Source organism: Vulpes vulpes, chromosome 7 (assembly GCF_048418805.1).
Source record: "Vulpes vulpes isolate BD-2025 chromosome 7, VulVul3, whole genome shotgun sequence".
In the NCBI taxonomy this organism is placed as follows: domain Eukaryota; kingdom Metazoa; phylum Chordata; class Mammalia; order Carnivora; family Canidae; genus Vulpes; species Vulpes vulpes.
Genome location: NC_132786.1, coordinates 40,930,349 through 40,954,947, shown reverse-complemented (window position 1 = coordinate 40,954,947; position 24,599 = coordinate 40,930,349). Strand labels below are relative to the sequence as shown.

Here is a 24,599-nt window from a genome sequence, read left to right as displayed (position 1 = left end):
AGACAGTGCCCCGGAGTCATTCTGAGTGACCCCAGCCAGGCCCTCTGGGGTGGCTAACACCACTACCTGACAAGGGGAATAGTACCAAGTGCCCAGCTTTGTTTCCCCTATTTGAATTTCACCTGGGAACTGTGACCCAAAGATTTGGGGAGTGGACACATGAGAATTTGCTGCCTCGATCTCTTATTAGTTTCTTGGGCTCCTGCCACAGGACTGGTATTTGATTTAGAGGCCTAAGAGGGAAATCAGTCCCACGTGGGTAGATAACAAAACACTCTCCACCTTGGAATCATGAAGTGGAATTTGAATCTGAAGCCAAAAATCCTATCACTGCCTGCTTCGCTAATTACATAAATTTCCTTGCTAGATTCTGCAGCTGTTTATGTGAATAGAGCTCTGGTTCCCAGAAATGGCACCTCTCAACACAGGGGTTCAGGGCACCCATGCCTGGTCTGGAACTAAGACTCAAAATTTTTAGTCCTGTTTCTGTTAACTATGTTAGCTTACCCTGGACTTATTTTACTCTTTGATAAAATGAAGCCAGACAACTGCCCGACGGTACAGAGGTGTCAAAGAAAAATGAGAAAGAAAAAGAGAGAGAGATTGAGGGAGGCAGAAAGAGAGAGAGAGTGAGATTGGGGTGTGTGTGTGTGTGTGTGTGTGTGTGTGTGTGTGTTGGTAGTGAACAGTAACTAGCAATAAATAATCAGTGCAGAAACTTCCAGATTTCACTATGGGAAGGATCATCAAGCTTGATAGGTACCCCCTAGGATACCATTTGACCTGAGGAAGAACAACCAGATATTTGGGGATGCATTTCCCCCCACTCTCTTACTTGTCCCAGAACCTCAACGCCTTGTCTGGCAACACCTTCCACCTTTGCTTTCCGTGAGAGGAGCTAGGAGGAAAGTATAGTTGAATAACCATGAATTTTCCCCCAAATGCACAAATTATTTCAACACAACTGTTTCTAAATTAAAATGTAGCCTGGTTATTCCATGAAGAGCAAGTGCATTGCCTGCTTCTTTTGTTTATTACACGCCTTTTAATAGAAAAATGAACCAGTCTGATTAAATGTGACTCCCATAAAAAATACTGTGCTTAACAAAAGTTAGACTCAAATTAACCCCTCGTGATGAGATGAGGTGATTAGGCAGGGAACCTAGAGACCTACTATGGTTAAAAATATTAAAGGCTTTTTATATGACATACAGATGAACCAATAAAAATGTGACCTCTTGGCACCTATTAAAAAAAAAGATATCTTGGGTTTCTTTCAGTAAAATATTTGAAGGCTTTAAAATTTTAAACAAAGCCCAGCTGGTTTGTATGCACAAGTTCCAAACCCTGAAATATTCTCATGATATCTAGTTTCAAAGAATTCAACTACTGTAAACTAGTGAGTAAACTAAACTGGTATGAGATATTTTCTTTTTAAAAATCTATTTTTGTTACCGAGCATTACATATGATAAGTAAAAATTGAGGGGAAAAATGTAAATTGATCTGGTAGGTAAGGAAAGGCAATATAATTGTCATCCAAATGTAATAAATATTATAAAAGCTAAGTTCCCACTCAGAGTGTGAAAAGTATACCAGAAAATCTCCTGGGATTTACATTGTAGGTGGAATTTAAATAGAGTCAGTATGTTACCCATTTAAATTCTGGAGCTCAGAGCAACATTTTTAAAGAGTTTCTCCTTTAGGGGTGCCTGGGTGGCTCAATGAGTTGAGCAACTGACTCTTGATTTCCCCTCAGGTCAGGATCTCAGGGTCCAGAGATGGAGCCTCATGCTCAGCAGGGAGTCTGCTTAAGGATTCTCTCGTCCCTCTCCCTCTGCCCTTGCCCCTGTTCACACTCTTTCTCTGTCAAATAAATAAATAAATCTTTAAAAAAATAAAAGAATTTCTCCTTTAGGTCCCTATCCCAGTAATATATTTATTATTTTTGTGAGGGGACAGACCCCTTTTCACTCAGTCAGCCCAGACTGAGCTTAATAAGCCTGTGATTCGGATGCCCATAAATAGGAATGTGGTGATTACCAATGCTTTGTTAGTTTTCAAATGCTGAATTAGCTTTAATCACTTCCCCTTCTTCTTCTTCTTCTTCTTCTTCTTCTTCTTCTTCTTCTTCTTCTTCTTTTTAATTGCTCTTCCTACTCCTATCATTCCCTCTAGAACTGACTAGTGGCAGGGTCTATGCTGCCAAAACATATGTCCTTCTCTGTAGTGAATTTTCTTCTCTTCCCCAGTCTTCCAAGTTCAGTGTCACTTCCCAGTGTTGCTTCTTTCTCCAACCCCATCTCCTCAAATAGCATGTCCGTTGTTGTTTTTTTAATTTTACCACCAAAGATTCTTAATGTCTCAGAGTGTTGCAAACTGACTTGATCCTTTCTACCAAAAAGGGGAAAAGGTAGTCACATGGGGTAACTGGATTTGATTTGTTAAGTTATGGTGTAGAGAAGTCTCCTGCCTCTTCTGACTTAAGCGATTGAGTTTACAAGGTCAGTGCGACATGCATGACAAGTTCCAAAGAGCTCCCCGTAAATCCCTCTGAAGGTTCTGTGTGAACACCAATCACACAGTTGTTTATACTTCCTTTCTAGGAATCAGATTCCAGTCACTGCAGTTAAGCCTGCCCTTTTTAGTCTAATCTTCATACCTGAAAAAAATTATTCCCTCCCAAGAGCAATTCTTAGAAGGTGGCTATTCTTTCTATCCCTTGATGTATTCTCTTAAAATATGCATTGACTTCAAGGAGGCTTTCGCTTTCAGAGGGGCAGAGGCATCAGGTTGCTCCTGAGTAGATCTTGTAATAATAGTTCTTACCTACTGACCGCTTCCTACCCAGGGATGCTCATAGCAAGCCGTTCGCCTAAGCATTTGAGTTGCCAACATTCCCTTTAAGCCAGATCAGATACAGGAACATTTGGACTTTTCATAACCTTTCATTCTAGAAGTTTATAAATGTGGGAACCCACCCTTTCCTCCTCCTAATGACTATGATTAAGCCCTGGAAGGAAAAGATGGGAAGTATGTGAATACACAGCCCACCAATGATTCAAGAGTTAGAATTTCCGAGAGAGAAAATATTTGATGGGTTCCTCTCAGCTTTGATGGGAAGGAAGAGACGAGTTTTCCTCAGGGCATCTCCCATGGCAGAACAATGTAAGGCAAAGTTAGAGCTAATATATAAAAAGCATCTGGTGCATCCAGCACACTCTAACCTCGTAACCTTGTAATCATTTGGCACAGCGGGAAGAAGTTCAGAACAAAACAAACTATGTACTCAATATCCTTTGTGTGACTATAACTTAGATCCTTCGGGATGGCCTTTTGGCCATCATGTTGATGGTAGGAAGTTGCTCTAGGACCCAGCTTGTCATAAGGTTGGTTAGCAGTGAGCTTAATAATGGTTAACAATGAGCTTAATAATACATTAATTGAAACTAACTTCCCAGTGGAAAGGAATAGTACTGTATTTTAGAGACTATTCGTCTTGAATACTGTAGCCACACCTTTGCTGGATTGCTAGGTTGATTCTCCTTGCTGATTAAGCAATGCAACAAGAAAATAAATTGTCATATTTCCTCAAATTGTAAAAGTCAGAAAAGGAGGGATGCTCTATTCAGAATAAATCCAGAGGGCATATTACTTTTGAAAACATCTTAAACATTAGGAATCAGAAAGAAAATGTAAACCAGACTAGTTTCCATTTCATCTGTTTAAAAATATTTCGATTTTATAAAACAAAAGCTAGTTAGGAATTTCTCCTTCTATTTTATAGGCTTTTGGCTTATAGTTATTATATTCAGATAAAGTTACTACTCACCTGTAGCTTTGGCTTCTTAATTTCTTTGAACTATTAAGTGGTATGTTTACTGCATTTTCATCAATAAGTATTTATTAGGAGATCTCAAATTTGGGGGTAATTCTAAATTAGCAAGATATTTAGCATGATGAGAGCCTTCAACTTACAAATTAATACAGTAAACAATATAAATGAAAATATATAGGAACTTATAAAACAAATATTAGAATATTGAAGTTTTATTAACTAAAAGCATTTCTCTCAATGTTTTATGAGTGAACCTCCTTTTTGAAAATGTCTGATTTTCTAATTTTTATAATGTCTGATTTTTATAAAAACTTAAACTTAAAAAAATTATAATGAAGACTTTTTTAATTACCATATTTAAGATTCTAAGATTAAAAAATGCTGATGTTCAACCACATGTAGTCTCTTTCTTTCTGCTGGATTTTAGGAGGAGATGGTTTTGTCATGTGTCCATGATGCAAAAGCTAGCACACCAGAATATTCACTGACAGAGTTGTAGCAGTAAAAAAGGGACACATTATGTATGTCCATCAATAGAGGGTTAGTTAAGTAATTAGTGTATAGCCATATAACAGCCACATACAGACTTTAAAAGAAATTAGGTATATACCTAATGACATGAAGACATGTATGTTATATTGCATGTATGTTACATTTTTGGTAAAAAAAAAATAAAGCAAGTTGCAAAGCAACTTGTCATTTCGCTAAACAAAGATCTTTAACACTTACTTAATATACTGTTGAAACTAATCAAGTATATTGCCATTTATTTTGCATATATATTTATATATTTATAAATTTAGAATTCTTGTGTTCTGTTTAAAAACTTGCAACGAAGCCAAAAGAAAGATTTGTTTTTGTGAAGAAAAGGACACAAATTTGTCAACCATTGTTAGCAATGACCGACTCCTAATCTTCTGGATCACTTCAGAACACTTTTTATGGGCCAGGATAAGTGAACTGCAGAAAATGTGGCATTATTGCCACATTTTGGAAGCACTGAACTAAATTCTCCAAAAGATCAGCCTCTGGGATTTCTGGGTGGTTCAGGGGTTGAGCATCTACCTTTGGCTCAGGTCGTGGTCCTGAGGTCCTGGGATCGGGTCCTGCATCAGGCTCCCCATGGGGAGTCTGCTTCTTCCTCTGCCTATTTCTCTGCCTCTCTCTGTCTCTCATGAATGAACAAATAAAACCTTTTAAAAAAAATCAGCCTCTGCCCCACAAAGGATGCCTCCAGATTCTAGCAGTCTCTCACTCAAGTAAATCAGATGCTATATTTAGTAACCTGGAGAAAAATTCATACCGTTCAAATAATGAGAAAATGTAGAAAGTGAACCATCTATAATATCACATTAGAAATAGCCACAAGACAGTCACATTTTTCTGGGGCAGAGTAAACCTCCTCAGATATCCGTTCAGGAACAGATCTGAATGCCACTAGTATTTGTTTATAACACACGTGCGCACAGTAGGGAAGCCTAGTACGTTTACGTTATTTTCTTTTTCTTTTAAATAATTAATTTTAGCAGACAATAAATGGCAATAGTATAAAGTTTAAGTGCCTTTCCCCCAACATCTGTCATTCAGTCACTCATTTCTTTAGATGGTTGTTGTATCCTTTTACATTTGATACATTTGAAAAATACTTTGGTATAAAGAATGGACTATGGTCCAACTTTGTTTCCAGATGGCTACCTCTGATATCAAATAATCATCCAATGATGTGCAAGGCTGCATTTAATAAAAATCTAGATTTCTGTATTTGTGTCAATTTCTAGACTCACTATTCAGTTCTGTTGATTTGAAAATACTGATAATGCTTAAGCTACAGTCTGAATCCTCAGGTTTGAATCTCTGTTCTGTGGTTTGCTGGCTGCATGACCTTAGGCAAGTGGCTTAAATTCTTGAATGGGGAAATGAATAATCATAAAATACTATTTAGGAGATGCAAACACTCAGAGAGTGCATGACATAAGTAGAACCCAATACATATTAGTTATCATTATTCTTAAAACATACCCTTATTGTTTTTATTGATATTGTACTAAATTGATGGATTAAGGGAGAACAGACAGATGTAAATACTGAGTCTTCTCAAATAAATATCACGTGTTTTTATAATGTATGTGTCTTCTTTTGCATCTACTGTCCTCGGACATCTGCTACAGATTTTTATCCATGTTTTATAAAGATTCGCATTCCCTTTTCTATAGTTCATCTTCCCCGGATATTTCTCCATCATATGGTTCCAATCCGTATAATTCCTACTTATTGCTCCCAATTGCCCTGCTCCATTTTTAGACATCTCTTATTCAAGACTCTTAACTGAGGACCTTGACTACAACCTGTCCCTAATGGGATGTAACAGGTTGTATTTCTTTAAAGCAATTAAGATTCAATATTACATATAGAGGCTCATGCATTTTTAAGACTGGTATTTTCCCTGATGAAAAAGTTCTCCTTTGAAATATTTTTCTATACATGAAGCCTGAGTTTGTAGAAGGCATCTTGAGAAATCAGACCCTTCAATAAGATTTTATGCTTGAACCCTTTATCTAAGTTTTCGTTTCATGCACATTAAACTGTTGCTAAAAAGCATGGGTCCTTTAAAGTTCAGGAGGAAAGTGTTTATAAAGATCTAAGACTGAGCTGAAGACAAAGCTATAGCCAGAGGCCTGGTTTCCTGAGAAGGAAGGAGTCCCCCACTAATCTGTCATGCTCCTGTCTAACAGGATATTAAAGCCATCCCAGGCTCCTTTCTTTTACAGCCCTGTGTCTGTACCAGCGAGCCACATGATCAGGGTTCCACACCATGGCTCCCCCAGAGCTCCTTGTAAAGTACAATGTATGAGGAATTCGAGTATTGGAGACTAAAAAAAAAAAAAAGAAAGACAATGAAACCCTTATTATTAGTTACCATCCTCCCAATCACTGCCTGATGTAATTAGAAGAAAAAAATACATACCTTTAAGGGAATACTGGAGCCTGCTGGGCAAGCCATTACAATTCTTACTCTCTTTCGGTTCCCTTTGGTTATGAGGCCTTCATTACATTAAAGGTGAGATGATTTTTAAAAGAAAACACTCATAAATTTTTTTCTAATTAAAGAAATAGGTTGTTAAAAATAGGTTCATATAATAAAACAGGTCATGGAGCCTCCCCCAACCCAATGCATAGTCCTGTCTTAACCATACATTCCTCTGAAACTATCTGAGAGGGTCGGGAGAGATGTGAATTAATAGACATACGCACAGAGAGACACTCATGGACATGTATACATCCCAGACCACAAATGGCATTCAGGTGGTTTTATGAGCAATACTACACTCTTCAGAGACGAATGGCTGATTTAATACTGGCCCAGAGCTGAGAGATTTTGAAACAGGCCTATGACATCCTTTGGAAGAGTTCTATAAACAAGTGTTGTGGTTACCAGCAGAATGAAATCTCAGTTTTGGACTTTGAGAGTAATTCCCTCAGGCGAGCCTTCCCAAACCAAGGGCAGACAAGAGGCCCCATGACCCCAGTGACTGTTAATGGAATCTTTTTTTTTTTTTTCTCACAGTCCCCAGTTTTATTACAGCCCCAGTCAGCCAGGACTTCAGTTTGTCTTCTACCTTTCCTTCCTATGTACACATGTGTTTCCAACTGATGCTCAGGCAGGCCAAGTATATAGGACCTCTTTGCCTTTCTGAGTATGGAACAGAAAGGAATAACTATCAAAGAGAGCTTGATGAATGTGAGTGCTGTCATTGCTTCTCTGGGAAGGGCAAAGGAGCAGATCAGCTTCTCTAGAACTTCTCTAGAGGAGTAGGCGAAGAGAGAGCAAATATGAAGATTGGATGACAGATAACTTGAGTCCGTTTGTCCGTGAGAAAGCAAAAAAAAAACACTCCAGAGAGAGTTCTTGGAGTAGGAAATGAGGAGATCGTGAATGTCCAGAAGGTAATGGGACATCTTAGCCACAGTGTTTTTGGAATTTGGGGAAAATTAAAGAAGAATAGGCTTCATATATGAGCAAGAAGCTAGGAAAAAGAGCCTGATGTTGGGGTGGGATTGGAACTGGGAAATGCAAACAGGAGGGCTTTGAAAGTTTGCTTAAGCTTTGTCAGGAATGAGACTGCCCTCTGTGTGCTGTTCTGCTGAAATTTCCAATCAGTATCCTAAAAATATTAAAGAGCCATCACTGACCACTGGGTATTTGCTGGCCAGGAGATGCCTAGAAGAATGAGAAGTGAGAGCATTGAGCCTGAAAACTAAAGGTTAGGTCTTTAGGAAAACATCTCATTTGTGTATCACATGCACATACATGGAAGCACCTACATACATGTTGCATTTTAGTCAGAGAATATGACTGTTCTAGTTATCTGTCTCTGCATAACAAACCTCCCCAAAACAGTGACATAAAACAACAGGGAAGGGAGACGCCTGGGTGGCTCAGTGGTTGAGCATCTGCCTTCGGCTTGGCGTGATCCTGGGGTCCTGGGATCGAGTCCCACATCAGGTTCCCTGCAGGGAGCCTGCTTCTCCCTCTGCCTGTGTCTCTGCCTCTCTCTCTGTGTCTCTCATGAATAAATAAATTTTAAAAATTAAACAAAAACAAAAAACAAAACAAACAAAAAACAATGGTGATTATTTTACTCATGGATCTAGGATTTGCCCAGACTCAACTAGGCAGTTGTTCCACAGGGTCCAGTGAGCAATTGCAGTCAGATGGTGGCTGGGCTAAGGGTCTCTCAAAGGCTTCTTCATTCACATGTCTAATATCTCAGTTGGGACTACCCAGACAACTATGGGCTGAAACAGCTGGAGCTCCTCTGACATCAGTCTCTCTCGGGCCTTTCTAATTATACTTGCACATCAGGGCCTCCGGGTAGCCAAATATCTTATGTGGAAGAATCCAGAGTGAGTGATTATCTTAAGAAATATGGCTGATGCCAGAAACTGGCTGAAGCCACAGGACCTTTTCCAACACATCTTGGAAGTAAATCAGAACCACCTATGCCACATTCTAGTCATTGAAGGCCACAGGACTGCCTAGGTTCAAACAGAATATTGACCCCACTTTTTGAGGAGAGGATTGCAAAAGATTTTGTGGACACGTTTTAAAACCACCACAGTGGTCAAAATGATAGCACTTTGAAATTTGTTAAGATTGGCTTTATGGCTTAGTATATGGTTAATGGTTTTGTTTTGTTTGTTTGGTCTTAATATTGTAGTGCAAAGAATGTATTAATTGATGGGTATTAATTGATGGGTACAGAAATCTACACATGATCATTAAATTTTTGTATTTTACCTTTTCTTTTTTTTAAGATTTTTATTTATTCATTCATGACAGACAGAGACAGAGAGAGAGGCAGAAGGAGAAGCAGGCTCCAGGGACTCCAGGATCATGCCCTGGGCCAAAGGCAGGCGCTAAACTGCTGAGCCACCAGGGATCCCTGTATTTTACCTTTTCTTTCTTTTGTCTGCTCAACCTATCCAAAGTTGAGAGAAGTCTGTTGAAATCACCCACCATGATACTTGTCAATTTCTCCCTCTAATTCCACCAATTTTAGTTTTGTAAATTGTGAGGTAATTTTATTAAGGGCCCACAGCTTCAGAATCATTTTACTTTAGTCATATAATGAACATGTTTAGTGTTATGTAACAGCCCTCCTAACTACTTGCAGTTCTTTTTGAATTAAAGACTTCTCTTTTTTTTTAAGAGGGAAGGAGGTGCAGAGGGAGAGAGAGAATCTTAAGCAGTCTCTACAATTGTTTTACTATTGGGCAGGGAGCCCAATGTGGGGCTGCATCTCACGACCCTGAGGTCATGACCTGATACAAAACCAAGAGTCAGACACTTAACTGTACCACCCAGGCATCCCAACTTTTATTTCTATTTGTGTAGCTACCCTAATTTTCTTTTGCTTTTTTCTCTGTGTATCTTTCCATATGTTAATGTTTTTGACATAGCTCAAGTTAATATATTGTTATTAACTGGATTTTTATTTTTGTTTTTATTTTTATGGAGACCAACATGATCTACCAGATTTGACTTTTAAGTGGTAACTTAAGACCATTGATATTTATTACTATTTTTGGTAAATAGTGATCTATTTGGTCATATATGTGTGTTTTTAATTTTACCTACTCTCTCCTATGTCTTTATCTTCTGCCTTTTTTACTTGAAAAAACTTGAATCTCTTTGTTTTCTTATTCTAAGTTTTCCCTATACTAATTTAGAAATAATACATTATTTCAGTTTTTTAAAGATGATTCTTGAAATTTTGCTATGCATACTCAATGAATAAATACAAGCACCTTAGAATACTGTACTCCAGTGATTTACTCCTGACTTACTGTTATCTCTATAATTATCCCTTTTAAAGTACCCAAAATTAAACATATTATTTTTTAAGATTTTATTTATTTATTTATTTATTCATTTATTCATTCATTTTAGAGAGAGAACACACATAAGCAGGGGGAGGAACAGTGGGGAGAGGAGAGGGAAAGAATCTCAAGCAGACTCCATGCTGAGCTGCTTAATTTGATGACCCTAAGATCATGACCTGAGCCAAACCAAGAGTTGGATGCTTAACTGACTGAGCTGTCTAGATGCCCCTAGACATATTATTATTATATTATTATTAATATTTCTATTCTCTGCAGACAGGGTTTTTTTTCAATTTACCTGCATTTTATCATTTTCTTTGTTGTCCATTCTGTCTTGCATCTCGAACCTTAGAGATCATTTTTCTTTTTTTTTAAGTACATCCTTCAAAATCTCCACTAGTAAAGTTGTATTGGTTATCAACTCACTCTGTTCTTATTTATCTGAAAATTTCTTTCACTTTCATTCATGAAAATTTTTTCTGGGCATATAATTCAAAGTTATCTCCTCTCCTTACTTCCTCAACTTGAAGATATTCCAGTGTTCTCTTGCTTGTGTTTTGTTGTCATAATGTCATCAGTTTAACTCAGGTGATCTTTCTTTTTTCTCCAGTGCTTTTAAGGTGTTTCTCTTTTTGAAGTATTCTGCTGATTCACTAAACAGTGTATAGGTATGGACTTCTTTGTATTTATTCTGCTCAGTATGCTCTATGCCTCCTATATTTTATGAATTTATATTTTTCATTAGTTTTAAAAGATCCTCACCCTGGGTATCTGGGTGGCTCAGATGGTTAAGCATCTGCCTTCAGCTCATGTCATGATCCAAAGTCCTGGGATCAAGCCCTACATCAGACTCCCTGCTCTGCGGGGAGTCAGCTTCTCACTCTCCCTCTGCCCATCCCCCCAGTCATGCTCTCTCTCTCTCTCAAATAACTAAATAAAATCTTAAAAAAAAAAAAAAGAAAAAAAAAAAGAAAAAAATTCTCAGCCACTGCGAACTCCAAGGGTTGCCTCTTTGCTCCAGTCTTTATATTAACTCCTTCTAGAACACCAAAATGTTTATGCTTGACCTTATCATTTAATATTCCATATTCTACTAAATCCTCTCCTATATCTTTAATAGGCTTTATATTTTCCAGAAGATTTAGGCTCACAACAAAATTGAGAGGAAGGTACAGAGATTTCTCCTATAACCCCAAACCCGTCGAACACGTTTGTTTGCCTGTTATATCGCAGCTCTTTTACATTCTGGAAAAAGTAAAACTATGGAGATAGTAAAACAATTGCCAGGGGTTAGAAGAGAGGGAGGAATGGATAGGTAGAGAACAAAGGATTTGTAAAGCAGTGTAACTGTATAAACTATCATGGTGGCTATGTGTCATCATACATTTGTCCAAACCCATAGAATGTACAACACCAAGAATGAAGCGTAATGTAAACTGCGGACTTTGAGTGATCATGATGTGTCCCTGTAGGTTCATCAGATGTAACAAATGTACCTATGCTCTGGTGGAAAGTATTGATAATGCAGGAGGCTGTGCTTATTGGAGGGGACAGATGGTACGAGAAGAACATACAAAATATCTTGCTCAATTATTGAATGTTCTGAGAAATAAAATGTTTATTTAAGGGAACTCTGCAAATATAGAATATTATTACATACCAGTTACATAATGACTCTGATGTAGAAGGTTGTAGTGCAGGAAAACAAGACAGCCAGCACATGTATTGCCTGCCACTTTTTATTAGTATGGTAGTTGTTTCAAAAATGTTTATGTCACTTCAAGGGAGGGCTTCAATCTAAAGTGTTCTTTATTTTTAAACAAATTTATTTATTTATTCATGAGAGACACAGAGAGAGAGAGGCAGAGACATAGGCAGAGGGAGAAGCAGGCTCCTTACAGGAAGCCTGATGCGAGACTCCATCCCCGGACCCTGGGATCACGCCCTGAGCCAAAGGCAGACCCTCAACCACTAAACCACCCAGGCATCCCAAATCCAAAGTGTCCTAAGAGTAATATGTTGGGATGGTGGTTGAGTATTCCTTTCTAATAACTACCAAAGGTTTCTTCAAAGGAAGAATACAATTAGAGATTAAGTGTATGGATGTTGGGAAATGACTCTTAGTGAAGAGTATGAAAGAAATCACACAAAAAGTCATATAATCCTTCCATTTTAAAAGTCTGAGTGGGAGAATTAAGATAAAAATATAATTAGCAAATCAGAGCAGTGGCTCAGAAGTAAAGTGGAGTTCACTTTTAAGAGGATCACCCTCAAAATTCTACCAAAATTTGTAGGACGCAAATTTCATTAGCGTATACGGACCAAAACACGTACCTCCTGAGGCCTCCGTGGTAGCAGAGGAAGCTTGCCCAGAAAGAGGAGCATGACTTACAGATTTATGAAACATGTGGTTCTGGAACAGATCCAGGAGACCCAAGAGACTGGCCCTCAAGGGGACACAGTTCTACCATGGCAGGTACAGTCCTGGGATTTGCAGCCGTACACTCAGCGGACCACCAAGGTTTTCTTTTCTGAATTGCTGTGAGGCATGGTAGCCCACAGAGTAAATGCCTTTTCCTTTCCAACATTTTTGTATTTAATTAGTAGCATTTTTTAATGCTGGATGTGTTTAGAACCCTATACAAGGAAGTGAATGTGAATATAAATTCAGTGTTACTCTGTGTATCAAGACAAACTAGAACCTAAAGCTGAAGGGACCTAAGAGAACATCTGGTCCAAATCCTTCATTTTACATATAAGGGAAGAGGAGACCTGAGACAGTGCTTCAGACTCACATAGTTTGACTTTAAAGCCCTGGTCATAATCATCATCGCAGAGATTCAAGTTCTGGCTTCCCTAATTATTAGAAGTATGATATCAAGCAAGCTATGTAACCTGAGTTGAATTCCTTATCTGTAATGATAATGTTTACCTCTAAATTAACTTGTTTCTACAACTTAAAATCCTGAGCTAAATGTTCCAGTACCCCTCCTGTCATATAAATTATATCTTTTTATTTATATACAATAAAATATATGATTAATATGTAGTATATTGTATATAATATATGCATTTTTAAAATAAACTAAGGAGCAAGGGATTTATAAGCAACTCAAGGCCACTGATGGTGATTATGAACAAGTTAGGGACATGATTTATATATCAGATCTCTTTCCTCTATACATGCATGAACTTCAGGATTCTCATAGATTCATTTTTTTAGAAATTCAGAACTGGAGCCCTCAATTATGAAATTCAATAGGCTTTTCTAATTTTTTTTTGCCTTTTATATGTCTGTTTTGTCAATTCACCCAAAAGATGAAAATAATCAGTACAGAAATAGTTGTTTGTTTAACAGCAGTATATTTGTATTGGAGAGATCCAATCCAGTCTATTCTCTTAGAAGTCTTCAAACATCAGTCTTCCATAATTCATGAGTCTTATTGCCAGGTCTACTTTAAAAATGTATCATTTTTGCCTTGCAGTTCCCCAAAATGCAGCTTACTTCAACTGAATCCATAAGAGATAATTGACCAAATTGGTTATGCATGAAAAACCAAACTTGATGACATACTTCAGGCCTATTCTCCTGTTGCCTATTAAAGTAAGCTAATGATCTGGAGCTGTGTAGGAGTTTCCAGAAATAACACTGTAATGACCAACATACTGTAGTTCGCAGCTAAGAAAAAGGCCTGTTTATTTTTTTCAGACATTGCTCAAGCCCATGCCATACTATCATTATTTTATGACCCAATCTACAATCTACTATAAAGAAACATCAACACATTACAACTTAGATGAACACAAAACATCTCCTTACTGAAAAAAAAACCTCATATTTTCAAAACCATGGTAGATCATTTTCTTTGAGCCAATGCTTTAGAATGACATCTGGATATTGATTTAAAAGTCAAAGTAAAAAAAAAATAATAGAAGTCAAAGTAGGAGGAACCACATAAATGGCTCCTTTACTTTTTAAAACTTTTTAATTTTAGTTTTTTGAGTACAGTTGACATACAATATTGCATTAGTTTCAGGTGCACAACATGAAGATTTAACTTCTCTCTATACCTTATGCTATGCTCACCACAAATGTAAGTACAGTCGGTCACCATATGATGCTGTCACTGACTGTATTCCTGATGCTATGCCTTCTATTCCTATGACTTACTCTTTCTATAACTAGAAGCCTGTATTTCTCAGTCTCTTTTACTTGTTTTGCCCATCTTCCCACCCTACCCCCATCCTTGGACCATCAGCTTCTTCTCTTGTATTTATAGGTCTGATTGTGCTTTTTGTTTGTTTATTCATTTATTTTGATTTTTAGATTCCACATAAGTGTGCAACCTGTGTTGTCTTTTTCAGTCTCACTTATTTCATTTAGCATAATTCCCTTTAGGTCTATCCATGGCAAGATCTCATCCTTTTTTATGGCTGCACAATATGCTATTATATATTTTATATATACACACACATCTTCTTTTTCCATTCATCTATGGATGGACACTTAGGTATCTTCCATTCAATATCTTTCCAATAAATACACTTAGGTTGTATATAATGCTGCAATAAACATAGAAGTGCATATATCCTTTCAAATTAGTGTTTTGTTTTGTTTGGGTAAATACTCTGTAGGGGAATTACTGGATCAGAAATAATATGATATTTCTGGATTTTTTTAAGGAACTTCCATACTAAAAAAAAAAAAAAAAAAAAGGAACTTCCATACCCTTTTCCACAGTGTCTGTACCAATTTGCATTCTCACTAACAGTTTGTGAGAGTTCTTTATTCTCCACATCCTCATGAACACTTACATTTCTTGTCTTTTTTTTATTTTAGCCATTCCGACAGGTGTGAGATGATATCTCATTGTGGTTTTGATTTGCATTTCCTTCATGATGAGTGATATTGAGCATCTTTTCATGTGTCTGTTGGCCATCTGTATGTTCTCTCTGGAAAAATATCAATTCAGATTCACTGCCCATTTTTAAAATAGATTGTTTTGTTTTGATGTTGCATTGTATAAGTTCTTTATATATTTTGATTATTAGCTCCTTATTGGATATTCATTTGCAAACACCTTCTTCCATTCAGTAGGTAGCCTTTTTGTTTCCATGATGGTTTTCTTCACTGTGCAAAAGTTTTTTATTTTGATGTAGTTCTGACAGTTTATGTTTGCTTTTGTTTAATCTCTTGCCTTCAGAGAAACATGTAGAAAAATGTTGCTACCATGGATGTCAGATATTACTATCTATGTTCTTTTTTAGGATTTTTATGGTTTCAGGTCATACATGTAGGTCTTTGGTCTATTTAGAGTTTATTTTTGTGTATGTGTCAGAAAGTGGTCCAGTTTGATCTCTTGCATGTTATTGTCCAATTTTCCCACCACCATTTATTGAAAAGACTATATCTTTTCCTCATTGTATACTCTTGCTGCCTTTGTCATAGATTAACTGACCTGATAAGCATGGGTCTATTTCCAGGCTTTCTCTTCTATTCTACTGGTCTATGTGTCTATTTTTGTGCTAGTGCCACACTGTTTTGATTACTACAGTTTTGTAGTGTATGATAAAATCTGGGATAGTGACACCTCCATCTTTGTTTTTCTTTTCTTTCTCAAGATGTCTTTGGCTTCTCAGGATCTTTTGTGGCTCCATATGAATTTTAGTATTATTTGTTTTAGTTTTGTGAAAAGTGCTGTTGGTATTTTGATAGAGATTGCAATAAACCTGTAGAGTGCTTTGGGTAGTATGGATATTTTTTAACAATATTAATTCTACCCATCCATGAGTGTTGAATATCTTTCCAATAAATGGCTCTTTTGAACAAAATGGTAGAGAGCAATACTAAAAATAGTTTTCTGCACACAAGATGAAAGGCCAAAATGGCCACACTGGTATTGTACTTAGTTCCAGAAAAACTCAGATAACCTAAGGTTTATTAACTAGTAGATAGATGTACACACACACACACACACACACACACTACACTTAGGGAGAATTTGAAAGTTAAAAAGTGTCTTAAAAATTCAATACCCCTTGGTCTCCATCTGGTACTCTGACCCTGCTAGCTTTTTTGCAGAGGCTTTTGTGGAGGCCTCCCTCTATGCAGAGCATCTCTTTATGTGGTGTTAGGGAAGATAGGAAATTAAGTAAGACAGCTAGACTCGTTGAGTGAATAATGAAACCTATCATTAAAAATAAAACAAAAAATGCCACATGTTAAATGACCTTGTTTTGTAAGTTGATTTTGTGTTAACATTTCTGGCTTCAAATTATATAGAGAAAACTACTTAAGTAAACTCCTAGTTAATAATTGAAAAGAACAAATAAGTAAGACCTTTGAATTTTGTTTTAATCTTGTTTTTTATTTTTATTTATTTTTTTAATCTTGTTTTTTTAATACCATAAACAAGCTTAAAAGGCAGATGGACAAACTAGTAAAAATATTTTATAATATTTTAATATTTCTTTTTTTTAAAGATTTTATTTATTTATTCATGAGACAGACACACACACACACACACACACACACACACAGGCAGAGACACAGGCAGAGGGAGAAGCAGGCTCCATGCAGGGAGCCTGACGTGGGACTCGATCCCAGGACTTCAGGATCATGTCCTGGGCCGAAGGCAGGCACTAAACCACTGAGCCACCCAGGGATCCCTATTTTAATATTTCTAATGTGTAAATAATATTTCAAAATCAGTAACAAAAAGAAAAATGCTTCATTGAGGGGGAAAAAAGCTATAGGACTAAATAGGCAATTTTTTAAAAAACAGCTAGTTAATAAATATGAACATTTTTCAACCAGTGTAACAAAAGGACCAAAACCAAAAGAATAAGTGCTGTATGATTTCACTTATATATATATGGTACTTGGAATAGTCAACTTCCTAGAGACAGTAAATAGAATCCTGGTTCCAGAAGGCTGGGGCGTGGGGGAGCAGAATGGGGAATTACTGTTAAAGAGATAACAGTTGGGGAAAATGGAAAAGTTCTGAAGGTGGATGGTGATGATAGTTGTACAACAAAGTTAACAGACACAATGCCACTACTCTGTACATTTAATAATGGCTAAAATGGTAAATTTTATGTTATTTTACTACAATTAAACAAATTCAGCCAGTTTAGTATTCAAACAAATGTGGACTTAAGCAGTAATGAGATAATACTTTTTTGCTCATTAAATTAGCAGAAGGAATGGAAATGACAATACTTTAATGAAGAGAAATGGGCACATTCAACCACTGATTAAATGTAAAATAAGCACAAAGTTTCTGGATGACAGTTGAGAAATATAAGTCAAATGTCCCAATACCATTTGGGTTATTAGTTTAAAGTACATAAGTGGGGACACCTGGGTAGCTCAGCAGTTGAGCATCTGCCTTTGGCTCAGGGCATGATCCCAGGGTCCTGGAATGGAGTCCCACATAAGGTTCCCCACAGGGAACCCTCTGCCTATTTCTCTGCCGATCTCTCTGTGTCTCTCATGAATAAAAAATAAAATCTTTAAAAACAAAAAAAACTAAGTACCTAAGTGAATTTGCTTAAAGAAATTATCATTCTTGCTCTTTAAAAACTTTTATATGAGAATGTTCATTACATAAAATGCTGAAAAATTAGAAATTCAACATTGGTTAATCAATACGTGTAAATCCGTAAGACAGAACATGAAGCAACTATAAAATGTCATATTTATGTATGTATATAAAATGAAATAAAACATTACAAAACAATATATACTATGATCCCAATTTTGTACAACAAAGTATCTGTACTTAAAAATTTGACGGAGAGGATAGACATAAAAATGGAATACAGGGGATCCCTGGGTGGCGCAGCGGTTTGGCGCCTGCCTTTGGCCCGGGGCGCGATCCTGGACACCCGGGATCGAATCCCACGTCGGGCTCCCGGTGCATGGAGCCTGCTTCTCCCTCTGCCTATGTCTCTGCTTCTCTCTCTCTCACTGTGTGCCTATCATAAATAAATAAAAAAATTAAAAAAAAAAAAATGGAATACAGGTGTCTACCATTGTCCCTGATAGTAGGAGTATGAGGAGGTTTTATTTTTTTCTTTATGCTTTTCCATATTTTCTAAACTTTCTAACAGTAGATATTTTATAATCATAGAATTCATATGTACTATAATTATTAAATATTAATAATATTAACATAATTATTAAATAAGAAAGCAAAGTATAAATATTAGTTGCACTTTCATATTTGTAGAACTTAAAAAAAAATGTCCATTATTCAACTTTAAATGAATTACTTGCTACAAGCCCCAAAAAAGTACTGTTAAATGGAGAACAATGTCAGAATAGACAAAGAATCAAAGCATGCCATTAAAATTGGCTAATTCGATGGGAAAGTAGCCCAGTTTCTTTCATAGAATCAATTTTTACTTTTCATTGGCTTAATTTTTATAATGTCAGAGCCCACATGAAAGAACCAGAGCAGTCACTGGTGAAAATCCAATGGAAATTGGGGGCGGCGAGAGCTCTGACTTGGTGCCATTACTTCTGGGCACCCTCCTTCCCTACATGCTGAGCCTTGAGGCACTGGGCTAATTGGGTACCCAAGCTGCTAAGTGGCATTGCCTTCAGAAGGAGACTCTACTGCAAATATTGTAATTATCTCAGGAAAAAGTGTTCATTGATTTATCATATCAGGAATGAGAATTCAGTATTTTCAAATCCTCCACTCAACTATTACAGTGCTGTATCTGTACCTCTTTCCACCTATGAATTTTCTCCTTCAAGCCCTTTCTTCATGTTTTATGGGGGTGGGAGGGGGGCAGATATTTACCGAAGTATTTTTTAATTGATATATGATTGGCATATAATATTATGTTAGTTTCAGAGTTGAAATGTTATATACATAGCAAAATGATCACCACAATAAGTCTAGTTAATATTGGTCACCACACATAGTTACAAAATACTTTTTCTTGTATGAAAATTTTTTTAAACTTTTTGAGAGTGAGTGTGTGGGGGAGGGGGAGGGAGACAGAGGTAGAATCTTAAGCAGGCTCCAAGCCCAGCCTGAGCCTGAGAGGAACTCGATCTCACAACACTGAGATCATGACTGAGCTGAAACCAAGAGTCAGACACTTAACCGACTGAGCCATCCAGGTGCCTGCATCTTGTGATGAAACCTTTTAAGATCTACTCTCTTAGCAACTTTCAAATATGTAGTACAATTATATGAACTATAGTTACCAGGCTATACATTACATCCCAAAGATGTATTTATTCCTGTTCATTTTTGTTTCACCAGCACACTGCCTTTTCCAAGGTCTAATAAATAATTGTTGCATGATAAACATATTATGTCCGGCTGGTTCATAACTGGGGTTTAAGTGATTGCCCCAAAAGTAGATTTATATTATATTACGCAGGAAGGAACAAAGGGACTCCTCCCTCTTGACTAAAACATCACTGGTAGACTAAGTCACCCTCCCTGTATTTTAAATTGTTCAAAAGAAGTAGTAAAAAAAAAAAAATCTGACTGAGGATGCCTGGGTGGTTGAGCATCAGTGGTTGAGCATCCCTAGATCCTGGGATTGAGTCCCTCATCGGGCTCCCTTCATGGAGCCCGCTTCTCCTTCTGCCTATGTCTCTGCGTCTCTCTGTGTCTCGCATGAATAAATAAATAATATCTTTAAAAAAAGATCTGACTGAACAAGGGAGCTAGTCTAGGTAAAACTAAAATGGGGTGAATCTGTTTCATTGCCCAATCCTCTTTTTCTCTTTCCCCATGTGATACCTCCAGCATTTGGATTTTAAACATTTCTGAAAAGGCTAAATACAAGGGTGGATAGTAGGGAAAGAACCCAGATGTGAGTCACGGAAACTTAAACATAAGTGAATATTTTAGGGACAACCATTACATTTCAAATTTAATTATTTCTCTTCATTGAATACCGTTTAAAAATGATTTTCAAAACTTTCTATTATTTGCCATATTTCCTTTGAACATTACAAATAAATTTTTTTTCCACACTGATTTCCCAACGCTCCATTGAACACAAATTATATTACAACATTTTCCACGCTCAGGAGGCTTTTAGTTCCTGTGGGAGAGAAATAAATTTCCAAAGACATCGCTTGGCTCATATCACTAGAGCAGAGGTTTAAACTAGTTGCCCTGGAGCTAAATGAAGCCCAAAGTTGAAATTACTTGGAATGGGTTTAGATTTTTTTTTTTTAATTAGTTGCCAGCATCTAAAAATTGAGAGGTTTGAAATAAAATTATAGAAAGCTAGGAGGCTCTAGAAAAATCTTTAGGGCAACCCGGGTGGCTCAGCGGTTTAGCACTGCCTTCAACCCGGGGCCTGATCCTAGAGACCCGGGATGGAGTCCCACATCAGACTCCCTGCATGGAGCCTGCTTCTCCCTCTGCCTGTGTCTCTGCCTCTCTCTCTCTCTCTCTCTCTCTCTGTGTCTCTCATGAATAAATAAAATCTTTAGAAAGAAAGAAAGAAAGAAAGAAAGAAAGAAAGAAAGAAAGAAGAAGGAAGGAAGGAAGGAAGGAAGGAAGGAAGGAAGGAAGGAAGGAAGAAAGAAAGAGAAAGAAAGAAAGAAAGAAAGAAAGAAAGAAAGAAAGAAAGAGAAAAGAAAAATCTTTAAGCCCAGAACCAAGGGGTTGCTCTGTTAACACATGCCAACAGTCAAGTGAGCCTTACTGACCCTGCCCCTTTGGGGAAGTTCTGGGTTCCCCAGTTCTCCCTACCCCACTATGGCCTGCCTTCCTCAGCAGTATTATCTGAGTACCTATAGACACTTTAGTTTTACTCTTTTTTAAAAAAACACATTGTAGTGGAAAAAATGCTAGAGGATGTCCTTGGGTAGTATCAATGATATCTAATATCAATCATTAATATAGAATAGGAAACAGAGAGGTGACCTCTTAGTCATTTAGCTTTTTGTCACACAGTTTAGGAATTACCCATGTGATTTTCTTGCCTTAATACACAGTTGAATGTGAAAACATCCAAATAGAGTAGTATATCCCTGTGAGTAGCTTCCGTGAACCTGATACCCAAACTGAGAAGAGCATGGCAGGAGGTAAATATCACAAGTCTTTGTCTTTGGGTCAAGTTGTAGCCACAAAATCTGATGTAATTTGTGATGGTTTTTATCATCATGTTTAAAGGGATTTTGGAGGACCATAGACTTCTGGTGGGGAAATGAGCCACTTAATCCCGGCCTCTTAGAGTCCAGTGTTAATGCAAATCAGCTAACAAGCCTAGTCTAATGTCATCTGCCCACAACAGAAGCAATGAAACATTGGGTGATGAGTTGAAGGTTGAATGAAGAAGAAGGAGTCTGAGCTGTCCTGGGGACCCTCTTTTATCTGGTAAAGCATCGCTATTTGTTGATATTCTTAATGACTTTTTCACTCCTCCCTTCCCCCAGTTTGTAAAAGCTCCTCAGATTTGGAAAGGTTAAAGTCAAGGGCTCACTTTGTTTTGTTTTAATCTACTCCTGATGATTATTTAAATAGAAATCTCATGTTTTTGTTTGATGTGTTCACTTAGTAATATGTAATAATAATGGCTAACATCAAGTGCTCATTATGTGCCAAGCACTTATGTACATTATCTTATTCAATCTTCATTAAAAACCTCATAAGATAGGCACTAGTTCAACATCGTTTTTTTAAAGATGAAGAAACTAAAGTTTCAGAGGCAAAATAATGTGTTCATCACACAACTAGTAAGTGGCCTGCTACAAAAGTCCTGCTTCCAACCACTATTCTGCAAGTGTAGCAGCCTTCAAAATGTAGCGTGTCCATTTCTAAAGAGGGTAAGAATTAAAACTCTGGGGGCACTTGGGTGGCTTGGTTAAGTACCCTACTTTTGATTTCAGCTCGGGTCATGATCTTGGGGTCTTAGGATCTAGTCCCATGTTGGACTCCACACTGGGCACAGAGCCTGCTTAAGATTCTCTCTCTCCTCTCTCCCTCTGCCCTTCCTTCCCCTCCCCCACCAAAAAAAAAAAAAAAAAAAAAAAGAATTAAAACTATGAAATTGAGATTTGGCCCAGGGCACAGGTTATGTCGATAAACCAAAGAATGGAAGAAGGTGCTGAGATTCAGTGAAGGCCAAATGCATAACAATATCTCACCAAGGAAAATGTTTTTGGAGTTATTTGATATTATTAGATGATGAGCTAGCTATCCACATAGCAGAAACCTCCAGAGAAATAGGATGAAATTAGAGAAGACCCAGAAAAGACATCATCAATAATCAAGGAGAAAGGAATGAAGTTTGAACAAAAAGAGACAAAAAGGGCAGTATGTTTTATTCTGAAATACTTAGTGGGGGCTGGATGTATAGGGATTGCATAAACTCCTAGGAACCTAATTAAATTGAATGCAACTTCACCTAACTAATAAACATTAAGAACTTATTCTAAGAGTTGATATGTTTTGGAGAAGATGCTTAGAATATCTGTATTTTTAAGGTTTGAATTTTTAATAAATAAGCGAAATTAGTATGTTTAGGATATGAATAGAAATATATCCTATTTTCTAAGCTTAAAGTACACACTGCAACCTGAGTGGTTCTCTCAAAATGCAGATCTGCCTATGGGATGTCTTCGTCCATTAACATAGCTTCTCACTGTTTATAACTGTAAAGGATAAAACAATCCTTAACACAGTCATGCAGGGAATCAGAAAAGTTCTTGCCCTTACTTTTCCAACTTCCTCTTGAATCCCACTCCAACTTGTTGACAACTGCGAGCGTTTTGACAATTCCCCCAGCATCCAGACTTCAGAGAGCAGGTCTTTCTTGTTGTCTTGGGCTCCACTTCCTGCACATTCATAGCACTTCATTTTCCACAAGGCCCTTGTTACTTCCGCACCAGACTGTACACTCTGCACAGGCAGAGGTGGACGTACCCTTGCTTACCTTGGTGTCCCCAGCTGTTATGAGTAGGTAAAAGCCCTGGAACTATTTATTGATTAGATCCCAAAACCTGAAAGGCCATTCTCCAGAGCCAGAATTCTGATTTGGGTACATTAGAGAGCCAGTGGAGTTAACATTTTTATTGTTGTTTAAAAAAAAAAAAAAAAAAACTGGGGTAAAAAGGAGTCTCCTCTATGTGAACTAAGGAATGCCTAGGAAATCAATATGTTTTTAAGCTATAATTAAGACAGCCTAAAGTCTCCAGTTTGTATTTAACCCTATTTAAATAAACTGTCCCACAACTCCTCTCTCCCCTCCCCTGCTTTACGTTTCTCCATCTAAGACACTGTAAATATTTCACGGTTTACTTTGTTTAGTGCATCTTCACCACTGGGAGATAAATTTTAGGAGGGAAGAGAGATGTTTGGATTTTTTTGCTTGCTGCTATAGCTCCAGTCTAGAACAGTGTTTGGCACATAATCAATGCTCTTGATACATATTTTTGAATGAATGGGTGTAGTGGTTTTCTTTGCGCAGAGGTAATAGGCAGAAAACACCAATTAGCCCCAGAGTAAATTTTCATGAAACCCCGCTCTGAATTTTTAAAAATCTTACAGAGGTCATATTCAATTGTGATCTTTAAAAATGAGACTTCCTGTGATATCAGGGGCCCCCAAATTACAAAGCCTCCAAATCACCCTAAGGTTTGTAAAAACGCGGATTATCACCATCAGAGATTATAATTCTCTGATACAGAGGCCGGTCCTACCACTTGCAGGTTGCATTGGGTTGTGGTCTGAGGTCCATAGTTTGGAAAATACCGACCGTGAATGTGCACACAGTAAACTCCACACGTGCTGACTGAAAACCGAATCCCTCAATAGAGCAGGAATTGAATAATATTAATTATAATATACATTATATTTAATATTGATCAACATAACAACTTGTATTTGTTCTCTATCCCCGCGGGGTTTAGCAATGAATGATGAATGTCCAAGGGACAGGTATTATTCTCCCCATTTTACAGCAGAGGAAACACTGATTCACCCCTACCTCCCGCTTCCCCTCGGTTCTGAAAATTTATGCGGTTCCCACCGGGACGTAAGGGAGGGGGAAAAAATAGAGATTTTTTTTTTTTTTAAGTGTGCGAAGGTACCAAAAAAAAGAGGGAAAGTGCGCGGTATCCCAGAGTTCAGCTCAGAGTTTGCGTGCACCCCTGAGGCCAAGAGTTGGAGAGCTTGGGGCGCTTCCCGCTGCGGACGGGGAGGACAGAGGAGACTATTCCTGCCCCGGGGCAGAGAGGGCGCGGGCACGGGGCGGGGGCGGGGGCGGGGCGGGGCGGGGGCGGGGCCAGAGCACCGCCTGAGGCTGTGGTTGGTTCGCCCAGCGGCGGGGGCGGGGCGGGGGCGGAGCCAGGACGGGCGGGGTCCGGGGCCACCACCCAGGCGGCGCGC

At 37.7% G+C, this 24,599-nt stretch overlaps 1 protein-coding gene across 12 annotated transcripts in view; it reads left to right on the top strand.

Moving 5' to 3' along the window:
- Positions 1-24,599, top strand: part of DLC1 (DLC1 Rho GTPase activating protein) — a 488,697-nt gene that overhangs the window by 417,103 nt on the left and 46,995 nt on the right. The window lies entirely within an intron of this gene.